Genomic DNA, 11,508 nt, shown 5'->3' with positions numbered 1-11,508 from the left:
TCAAAAGTTTTACCAATAATAACATAAATAAATAAATAATAAAAAAATAAAATAAAATAAAAATAAAATTATAATAAATAATAAATAATAAAAATAAAAGTTAATAAAAATAAAAAAAAATGAAAATAATAAAAAAAAAAAATAAAAAAATAAATAAAAAATAAATATAAAAAAAAATAAAAATTATAATTAATAATAAAAATAAAAGTCAATAAAAATAAAAAAAAATAAAAAAATTTTAATTATAAAAATATTACAAAAAATAAAATGCAGAAATAAAAAATATTTTTAAAATTAAAAAAATTAAATTAGGTAGTCGAAAAAGTCTTTTCGTATTTGTAATAAAACTTCGACTTACTTTTTTTGTATTTATAATGAACTTTAATGAACCAAATATGTACTATTTTGGTCAACCACTTTTTGCCATTTTTCCGCTAGAGACATTATTCCATCAGTGTAAAACTTTTCTGGTTGCTCGGCGAAAAACTGCGACAAGTAATTTTCACAGGCTTCTCTTGAAACCAACTTTACTCCATTAAGGAGTTCTGCATTGACCGAAACAAATGAAAGTCCGATGGTACAAGGTCAGGGCAGTAGATGCAGCAAAACTTCCCAGCCAAGCTCTCCCAGTTTTGCTGAGACATCAAAGATGTGTGCGGTCTAGCGTTATCCTGATGGAAGACGGAAGCCCTTTCTGCTGATTAGTTTTCAATCTCATCAGTTGTTGACAGTAAAATGTAGAATCAATCGTTCGACCAGGCCAGAGCAGCTTATAGTAGATTATTCTTTCCAATCCCACCAAACACTCTGCATAACCTTTCGAGGCTTCAAACTGGCAGAAATGGTTCGATTTCATTTCTTTTCAACAAAGCATGGCAGATGTTAATTCGGTCCACTGAATTTTTCATAGTCCATTCTATTGGTACGAAAACATCGAGCGTCTTTTTGTAGCCAGCCTTTTTTAAATGGTTCAAAACCGTTCGATGATGAATGTTAAGTTCCTTACCAACATCATGTATGCTTATGTGATGGTCCTGGTCAATCTTTTCCATAATTTCATCGACTTCTTAACGATAGGTCGACCAGAGCGAGGTGCATCTTTCACATAAAAATTTCCAGAACGGAAGCGAGCGAACCATTGTTGTGCTACACGAACTGATACAGCATCATCTCCATAAACTTCACAAATTTCATTGGTGGCTTGCGTCCATTCCAGAATTTGAGTCGGATCGGCCAGTTTGTATAGCAGCTATAGCTATAGCTATAGTTCAATATCTCAAAAACTGAGGGAATGAGGGAGGATGACAAATTTGTGACTTGATTGCTATAAGTAGACCAAATAAGAATGAGAGAGAGGGAACGTAACCGAAGGTCCGAAGAAAGAATTTCACACCATTATTTTCTACTTTTTCTACCTAAGAAATCCTGCTCGGCAAAACCTTATCTTTTTCAAAGTTGGCCGCGGCTACGTCCCTGATGGTCCATCCATTGAGTCCAATTTTCGATGACTCGTTCGAGCATTTCGACTGGTAACTGGCGAACATGCATTATGTTTTCCTCCAAGGTCAATCGACTAGTTCTAAACGTGAAATTATCTGTTCACCGATGTTCTCTCAATAAATCCTTTGATTGTTGCAATGTCTGGGAAGTGGCGCCGTCTTGTTGGAACGAGCTACAATTTCAGGCTTACATATTACGTTCTCACCGGCATCATTTTTGAAGAAATATGGACCGATGATTCCACCGGTCCAACAATCACATCAAACTGTAGTTTTTTTCTGGAAGAAATTGTAGCTCTTGAATCTCTTCAAGTAACATACCCATTGAGCCAGAAAGCTCGAAAACGTCGGACCTTCTTGGAATTGGAATTGCTCAGGAGCCCGTAGAGCGAGGTGATGTCGCTTGGGAATGTCACGGTTAGCTCCAGCCCTGATACAAATGCCATTTCTAACTGAAATCTCCTCCAAAAAAATAATGCTGAGTTCTAGAAACAATTTGAGGTCTCCGTAAGGCATAAAGGTCACCACTTGGGGGTCTTTGGTCAAAAATTCTTTTGGAATTTAGATCCGTTTAAGGATAAGACTGGCTGCCAAGAATCTCAGTGATTGTTGCGACATTAGACGCTGCTGTGGTTAAATTGAAAGCTGTCAAAAACAACAACAAGAACGTATTTTTTTGTTAGAGAGAAACTTCGACACAAACAATAACTCGAAAGAGCGAATGAGAGTATGACAAAGGAGCGCAGAGCGAATGAGCGAGCGCACAAACAACGAATGTACATAACGGCGTTGCTGTGCTGTGCTTGTGTGACTGCTCTCGACCTGCTTGCGCTTTTTAGAACACACCCATCGGTTAACCGACTTTTGACAGTTGTGTGAAAGCACGGCAAAATGAAAACAAAACTAACAACAACAAGAAGTAGGTGAATGGATGCTGCGATAGGCGTGCACCAGCCGCACCGCTCAACCGCCCGAATGGGTGCTTATGTGTTGGTGCATGTATATGTGTGTTTAGATGTATATGTGTGTGTGTGTAGGTACATCTATATTTATATGTGTGTGTGTAAGTATAGAAAGCTAACGGCACCCAACTGACAAGCTTGACACGAATGTCGCCGGAAGAACAGGCACAAAAGCGTGATAAACAAAGCTGACGATAAAGCAGAAGAAAAAGACAAAGCGCAGATGCAACAATAATAGCGACAACACATAACGGCATCCTAACGGTATACACAAACACATATATTTATATATGTATGAATATACAGGCCTATCTACACTTGGCAGCGAATGAATTTGTAAGCATAACGGATAAACGTGCTGCCGAAAGTGGAATTCGCAAATTTGCTGGCTGCTGTAAGCGAAAAGCTTCGCAGGATGATTCAGTTGATTTGGTTGGAGCGTACGCAGCGTTTGTTTATCGCGACGGTGAAATCGAAAATATTCCAAGCAACTAAGAAATGCTTACTGTTTTTTTTTGGAGATGACTTAAAAAGGAATTGCAAAAATACAACAACATCAACAATGTGAAAATCAGAAGCAAAAGCAAGGAAAATGAAAAAAAAAAAACAACAAAATAGAATTTAATAAAAAGTAAAAAAAAAACAAAAACTAATATGTGAGTAAAACGAAGTGTGCAAACAACAACAATAAAGAAAAAAATAACTGAAAATACAACAAGAAAAGAAAAAGTACTTAAAAGCAACAACAATAAAGAAATAGTTAAAAATTTTGCAAAAATAAAAAAACAACGGCAAAATAAAAGCAAGTGAAAAGCAACAACAATAACAACAAAACATAAAATAAAAAACAAGTGAAAAGCAATAACAACAACAAAATTAATAAAGTTAAGCAAAACAGCTACAACAACAAAATTAATAAAGTTAAGCAAAACAGCTACAACAACAACAAAAATTAAAAAAAAAATGTTAAACAAAAAAGCTGCAACAACAGCAAAATTAAAAAAGTTGAGTTAAAAACTACAACAACAACAAATAATAAAATATCAAAAAATAGTAAAAAGCGCTCAAGCGGTGCACTTTCGTGTGGCATGTGCTTTGCAAATCTAAAAAATTACACACTTACATACCTACATATATAGATATGTGTATGTATTGGTGAAATGTGTGCGGTAGGACGCAGTGGCGCTTAACCAAACACTACGCGCGTACGGTAAGTGTATAGCAAGTGTGCAACCGAAAGCGTGGCGTGTGAAGTGAAAGAAAGTGAAATATGCCGTTAAGTGTTGGCACAAAAAAGATTACGCCCAAAAAAATGTTTTTTTCCCCAAAGTGCTTGAAGTGAACTCCGAATTTCGGCGCACTAGACGCGAATTTGCGCAAATTGCACATGTGTGCGTGTTATGTATGTGTGTGTGAGAAAGCAAGTGCAACTACACATACGTAAATCTATATGTAACGGTAAATATTTTGCTGGCGAAATGTCAGTTACGCCCGCGAATACGCCAACAAAGCAGTAGTGGAGCGCTTGAAGCACACACATACACACAACTATAAGCAAGTTTAATTACCCACTTTTATGTGAGTGTGTGTGTGTATGTATACGAGAGTGTAGTGTAGTGTCGTGTGGCAAGTGTTAAATATGTGCCAGCCAGTCAGCTAGCGCGCTGAAGATAAATGCACGTGTATAAGTGTTGCAGCAACGGCGGCTGTGGCATGCTTTAAATGAGTGCCGTGGCATGCAACACCACGAGTGCCAGCAACAGCAGTGCGGCCGCAACATTACACGACTGCCGTAGTAAATAAATGTGGCGTGTAGAAAATTCTGTGGCAAACACACATACATACATACTTAGTAGTGTATACATAGTATATGTACATACCTACTAATATGTACATATATACATATACGTGCGTGTTTTTAAATATGTGTTGGAAAAACGTAAGCGCGTAGCAAAGATTTCGCGTGAAACGAGATACAACCGCAGCAACAACAACAACAACAACAACAACAACAACAAATAAAAAGTGGCTGAAAAACTCATTGATAAGGTTAGCCTGTGTTGCCCTGTTATATGCAAATACACTCATATAAATCCATATACATATATGTGTATGTATATACATATGTATGTATGTGCCTCCAATTTTGTATGCCAAAATGCTCCATTCGGTATCCATATTTAGCAATTTGTGCGCATTGCCGCATATTTCTCAATTTTAAATAAGAATAAGCTTATCTACGTAGCATGCTTTTAGGCGCTTAAGCGGCATACAATTTGTGTTGACTGACACATCTATTTCTTATGTGCTTATATCTAAGCATGCACCAGTCAGCAGGCATTTTATGTTAGTTGCGGGTAAACGCCCAAAAGTATGCAATTTAATTTTTAACTTGAAAAAGTCTGTGTTTCGTGGAAAGCCGATAAATTGTGCGCAAAAATGTTTGTGGTTATAGCGTAGGTTTTTGCGTGAAAATTGGTTTTAGTGAGTTTGTTGGTTTGTTGTTTTTTTTTTGTGGCACGAAAGTGTTGAACAGTCTATATTTACTGAATATTTAAGTTTTTGAGTGTTTTTGTAATTATATGACGAAAAGGGAGACAATTTTGTACGAATTTCCTTTGAATTGTTAAGCAGTGTTTACATGCAACAAGTTCAGCGAACTGCATGAGACAGTTTTCGTGGAAATACTTAAAGGGTTTCTCGAAACTTGAGCAAAACAGCTAAAACTAAAATAAAAATGCGCGTAACTTAAGGATTTCACGCTAAAAATATTCTAAACTCGGGCATTGCAACGCCATTTCTGGTGACACCTCGGATAAAGAGATGCGCCCGCGTTGGCAGGATAACTTCTTACATTATTCTCTAAAGTGAAAAAAGAGAAAGTTTTAGTTAAAACCTCAACTTAGAACTTGGACGAAGAAAAAAACCGAAAATTAGATTTTTGGCAGACATAAAAAAAAAAATAAAATTTCTTAGAAAATTTTGCGACAATTTTCTTTTTGGAATTCGTTGTAATCGAAAAAAACTCTTCGTCTAAGTCTTTAAGAATTGTATCACAAAGACCTGTGTAAAATTTCATAAAGATCGGTTGAATAGTTCTCGAGAAATCTTTCCAAACGACTTTAAAAACACAGTTTCGAGAAAAACGCATTTATAGACGGCGCACTTAGCCTTAGCCCAGCTAACCTCGAGCGAAAAAGTTCTCAAGGCTGTATTTTCGAAACTATTACTCGGATCAACCTGAAAAGTTAGGGCAATATTGTAGAGGTGTTGTAGAATTTAATAAGACAATAAAAAAAAATCGAATTTTGGAAACCCGTACACCCATGCAACCCCTTAAAGAACACATTCGATAAAAATCTGATGTTCAGGGTTTTATGTGGCAATTATTAACAGTTGCTTCAAAAACAAAGCGAACGGCTTAAGTCAGATATTTCAAAAAAGTCCATAGAATTCTAAAATAATTTTTTATTCACTGCGCAAGTACATTGTGACAAAAAAGTACACGGAAATTGTAAATAAAAAAAAACTATTTAATTTTTCATCAATATTTAGTTTGACGCCTTCAAAGCAATCCCCATCAGAGGCAATAAAGTTATGCCAACGATTTTTCTAGTAGTTCTCGAAACACTTTTCATAAGCACTTCTTGGGGTGGCCTTCAGCGAATTTTGTTTTATCTCTTCGATCGAATCATCCACGGAGCGCCAACTTAAGGTTGGGGAACAATAAAAATCACATGGAGCCAAATCTGGTGATTACGGTGATTGATCGATGGTATACATTGTATTTTAGCCTTCCACATTTCCGGACAGCCGTTTTCGTCGGATGTTTTCACGCTAACGTCTCAATACGAACAAAGTAACTCCTTATTGACCGTCTGTCTCTCCGAACCAAATTCATTCCATTGATTGTTGACTTGTTTGTCGTTGTGGATGTTGGAGAATGTTTACGGTGTTTCTACTTCATCAAAAACACAAGCCTATGAGTGGTACAAAGCCTTCAAAGATGGTCGAGAGATCCTTGACGATGTTCCACCTCTTTAACTGATGAAAATATTAAAAAAAAAGTGAAGGATATGGTTCTTGAAAATCGTTAGGCAAGTGTTAGAGAGATGGCAAGAGAGCTTGACATCACTCGTGAGTCCGTTCGAATAATGTTGGTGGATAATTTGGGTACAAAAGACGTTTCTGTTCAACTCGTCCCGTTAAAGCTGAAGTTTGTTGGTCGTGCAAATTCTGATCCCACATTGAAAGAATTATAACTGTCGATGAGACATGGCTTTATGTTTTCAGTCGATCGGAGAAATAAAACAAAATTCGCTGGGAGCTGAAGCCCATTCCGAAGAAACTTCACATCTGACATATAAACTGACCGATCAGAATCAAGATAAAGATCTTCATGCAACATTTTTTTCTTTTTCAAGTAAATTTTATACTATTTGAATCTTGTTTTTATCAAATATCTTAGCTAGACAGACCTTGCCAACCTTTTCACTAATTCTGTTTGGAGGAAATTTTCGACTACCGCCATATGTTTGATAGATTTATACTTCGTATGTTTTATTTCAAGTGATTAATATTACCTAATTGTATGAAAAATGTGGCTTCTGGGAATATATGCTACCCAGCGCCACCTACCGGGTATCGAATGTTATACAATTGTTGAAACAAATATGAATAAGATAAATTTTATTTGGGTTAAAGGTATGTCAATAATTTGTACTACTTTTACTAAATAAACAGCAGTGAGGAGCTCACTGAGCATGCCTTGAAGTTTGCTCGAAATTTCGAATATTTCTTAATCATGACGTTAAAAGCTAAAAACCCAAAAAGCGTACAAGGATTTTTTGCTAGACTTTTTCAGGATCGCATCGGTCCTCCTTGAATCCGCGAAAAATTAAAAAAAATACATGGATGTCATTATTCTTTCCGAGATTTCTTCACGACCGCCTCGGTCTTCCCTGAACCCGCGAAAAGTAAACTACACAGTTTCGCTTAAGTTTTAAAATATAAGTTAGGTTAGGTTTCTTTCTTCTTCAGTATTGTTGGATTAAAACTTTATACAGAGGTCAAAAAAAGATTGAAAGTCAAGGAAGCTAATCTTAATCTTGTAAAAGTGGTACAGGCTGGAAAGAAATTCCAATATAATACTACTTCACTACATTCCAGACAACTTCGATATACGAGGTTTGACAATTAAGTAATGATACTGATTTTATTGCCGCGCTTGTGGTAAACCTGTAACCTTGAAATTCCCTTTCTCTTTTTCCGCCTGCTGCGTCAAGTTGAATAGACGTGTGTTTGTAGTGCTCGTCACGAAAATGAAAAAACGAAATCAAGAACAACGCGTCGCGATATAATTGGGTGAAACAGCTTCGGAAACATACGCTAAAATTATAAGACTGTATGGTGATAGTGCTCTTAGTCGTGCCCAGGCTCACAATGGTTATCTCCGCGCGCCCCCCGCCCGAAAAAAGCTCGCATGAGCAAGTCTAAGGTGAAAACGATGATTATTGCCTTTCTTGATAGCCGTGGAATCGTCCACAAAGAATTCGTTTTACCGGGGAAAACTGTGAATCAAGTCTACTATTGCCAAGTACTCGAAAGATTGCGAAAACGAGTCAACAGGGTGCGCCCAGACATCGCTCGTAACTGGATCCTTCATCACGACAACGCGCCGTGCCACACCGCCCTCAGCGTGTCCCAGTATTTGGCCTCTAAAGGAATCGCCGTGTTGCAACAGCCGCCTTATTCGCCCGACATGTCACCCTGTGACTTTTTTTGTTTCCTAAAACAAAATCGGTGGTCAAAGGAACCCATTTTGAGTCGATTACGGACATTCAGGCGGCCGTGACAAGGGTACTCGCGGACATCACAGTCGAAGCGTTCCAGAAATGTTACGAAGCATGGAAAACGCGCTGGAATCGCTGTATAGCTGCCCAAGGACACTACTTTGAAGGAGATGGCAGCGTTGTAGAATAATTTTCATAATTTTCAAATATACGGTTTTTATGGAATCAGTCTCATTACTTAATTGTCATACCTCGTAAAGCTTAAGAAACTTTAATCAATCGGCAATCGGATTTAGTGATTTACCCCATAACATAAGGACATTCGTTGGACTTATGGAAGGTCGTGGTGTTTAATAATATCTTAGATTTTAGTGGACACGACTGGGAACGCGTGCTTCCAGAGCGGTAATAATGAAGCGACTGCACCTTTTCCGACGAGCTCATTGGACTTAGAGTCCGCTACTGCCTGGTCGTAAAAAATCGGGCTTACGATGAAATGCTAATTGCAATCGAGTATCGCTGCGAAAAGTAAATAAGGCCAGTAACACCGAATTGAAAAGCCTGGTAATGGTTCCTTGAACATAGAACCATAGATAAAAAGTTTGTCAGCTTTCGGCTTCCAATGCCTGCAATAAAGTTCTCTCTCGCTGGTATGCGCGTGATTGTGGAGCCCAAGTTTCTAAGAAGAACTAGCGCCACCCACGCACCCAGCTTTCTTCAGTTTAATAACAAGAATATGAGATTGGTGGTTAATCGACTCGACAAGGCAAACTCTTGCAAGACAGCTTAATTTATTTACCATATAAGAAATTCTTTGAGCTGACTGAAAATTCCATCTTCTCTCTTTATCCAAGCACATAAATATTGTACAAATGTTCCTTACGCTACAGCCAAAAAAAAAAGAACACATACTTCTGCGCAACTAATTATATTTTATACGAAATCATGAGCATACTTCAACTGCAGCCGCAGCCACTGCAGCCGAAATGCTAGTAGCGAAATAAGCATAAAATGCGGCAGCCATAAAAGCCAGCGAATAAACTATAAAAAATGCGCAAATGTAAGTGAAGAGGAAAAAAATACTCGCAATAAAAAAATTATACTCCAACAAGAAAAAAAGAGAACTAAAAATAAAATAAAATAGAAGCAAACGTTGCCAGTTGAAATGCGAACACATCAGCATCAGCGCTGTGGCCAAAGTGGTGGTAAAGCAGAAACGAAATTCCGAAAAATTTATAAAACACAAAAAGGACCATCAAAGTCAACCAAAAAGCTAACCGCATTGCTGAAAATTGAACCGACCGAGACAGAGAAATGCACAACGACTCTGAATGCATACATAACTACGGACATATGTATATTATACATACATATGTATATAAGTATAGGTTTATATGTAGCATCACAGTTAAATGCACATGCATTTTAATGCCATGACTTCTATGCGCACATAAGGGATGCACTTAAGCTGAGGCGTGAAAATTTTAAATGGTAAAAATTTAAGTGAGATTTTTCTTCAAAAGCTCACACTTTTACAAAAAATTTTTGATTAAATTGGATTACGAAAAATTATAAAGAATATACATATGGTCACCTAAAAATCGTATCATCGAAAAATAATCGAAAATCGTTGTCAATCATAATAACCAATATATAACCATTTTATAACTAAAACTCAAATATTCTTTCAATATGAGTGTATGATAACCAATATAGTGGGTAGTCGAAAAAGTCTTTTCGTATTTCGTCAATAGGTCGTTGCAGTCGTATATCTCCAGTGCTATCAATCACATTGTGTCATACCATATAGTATTGGAAAAGTGAGATTAAGCTTCATTCAACCAAAACAATATTAAATTCGTGGAAGTTGAAAAAAAGTTACAGCTCTTCAAATATGAGTGAAAATAATGAAGAAACTCGCTATATTCTGAAAGTTTTGTATAAAAAATGGAAGAATACCACGAAATCCACCAATGAAATTTGTGAAGTTTACGGAGGCGATGCTGTATCAGTTCGTGTAGCACAACAACGGTTCGTTCGCTTCCGTTCTGGATTTTCGATTTACACTGATGGAATAATGTCTCTAGTGGTGCTCAAAATTATCGAGTCACCAAACCTTGCACGCAATGTGTCCTTGATTCGTCCGCGACGATTTCGTCAAATTCAGGAGGAAAAAGTCAATTAACATCGTTTTATAACGTTCGCTGTTGATGGTAATGGCATTTCCTACTCTGAAATAAGGTCCGAGCATGCCGCCATGCTACAATTCCCATCAAACGGTAAATTCTTGGCGATGAAATTGCGTTTCCTGAACCACACAGGGATTTGTTTCATTACTACAACCCGAAAATTTCGTTTGCTGACGAAGCTATTAAGCCAGAAATGGGCCTAATCTGGGGAATCTGAATTTGCGTAATTAAATGGCTAAATTTCCAATCGTTGTACCAAGTGAAATAGACATAAGAGTGATCGAGGTCTAAAGATGGACGAGTGCCTGAAAAGCCGTGAGTATTTCTATAATGTAGTTACCAGGCGGTGTTTCTAAAGTAATGTGTGCCAAAATTAATTTTCTTTTCTAAAGTGTTCTTGAAAAATATAATTATATTGGATGGAATAGTAGACTTTGCTACTTTTACAAAAGGTTGGAAAATGATCTGATATATCACCGAAGTTGGCTGAAATAGCTCGGACTGTTTTTGAATTATAGGAATTTTCCTAAGTTTCCTAAGAACAGGAAAGCTTCTCACAGCTCAAAACTCTCTGCCTCATTTCAAGTATATATTCTAGCTTAATCCTCAACTTATGGTTAGTGGAACGTACTAATATTGCTAAGGACTTACCTACATCTCCACTACTTATTGTCGCTCGGCGGGTATTGAAAAACTTTGATCGTTTTTCTGCATTGAAGAAGTTTATAATATAATTCGTAAGTAGATCTGAGATAGCTTAAAACTTCTAGGTCTCCTCGTTTATTGACTTTAGAGAACAAATGGTCAGGATAATTATAATTATTCAGGGTACGCACTAGTCGTACCACGCCGTGGTCTATTGTGTGCACCCCACTTTTTCTCCCTTGGCGCCAATTGGAGATTCCAAGTGTAGCCAGGACCTTCTTCACCTGGCTTTTCCAACGGAGTGGAGGTCTTCCTTTTCCTCTGCTTCCCACAGCGGCTAATGCGTCGAATACTCTCACAACTGGTGTGTTTTCATCCATTCGGAAGACATGACGTAGCCAGCGTAGCCGATTTCTCTTAA

The sequence above is a fragment of the Bactrocera tryoni genome, chromosome 5 (genome assembly GCF_016617805.1).
Source record: "Bactrocera tryoni isolate S06 chromosome 5, CSIRO_BtryS06_freeze2, whole genome shotgun sequence".
Taxonomy (NCBI): Eukaryota; Metazoa; Arthropoda; class Insecta; order Diptera; family Tephritidae; genus Bactrocera; species Bactrocera tryoni.
This window is presented reverse-complemented; position numbering follows the sequence as displayed.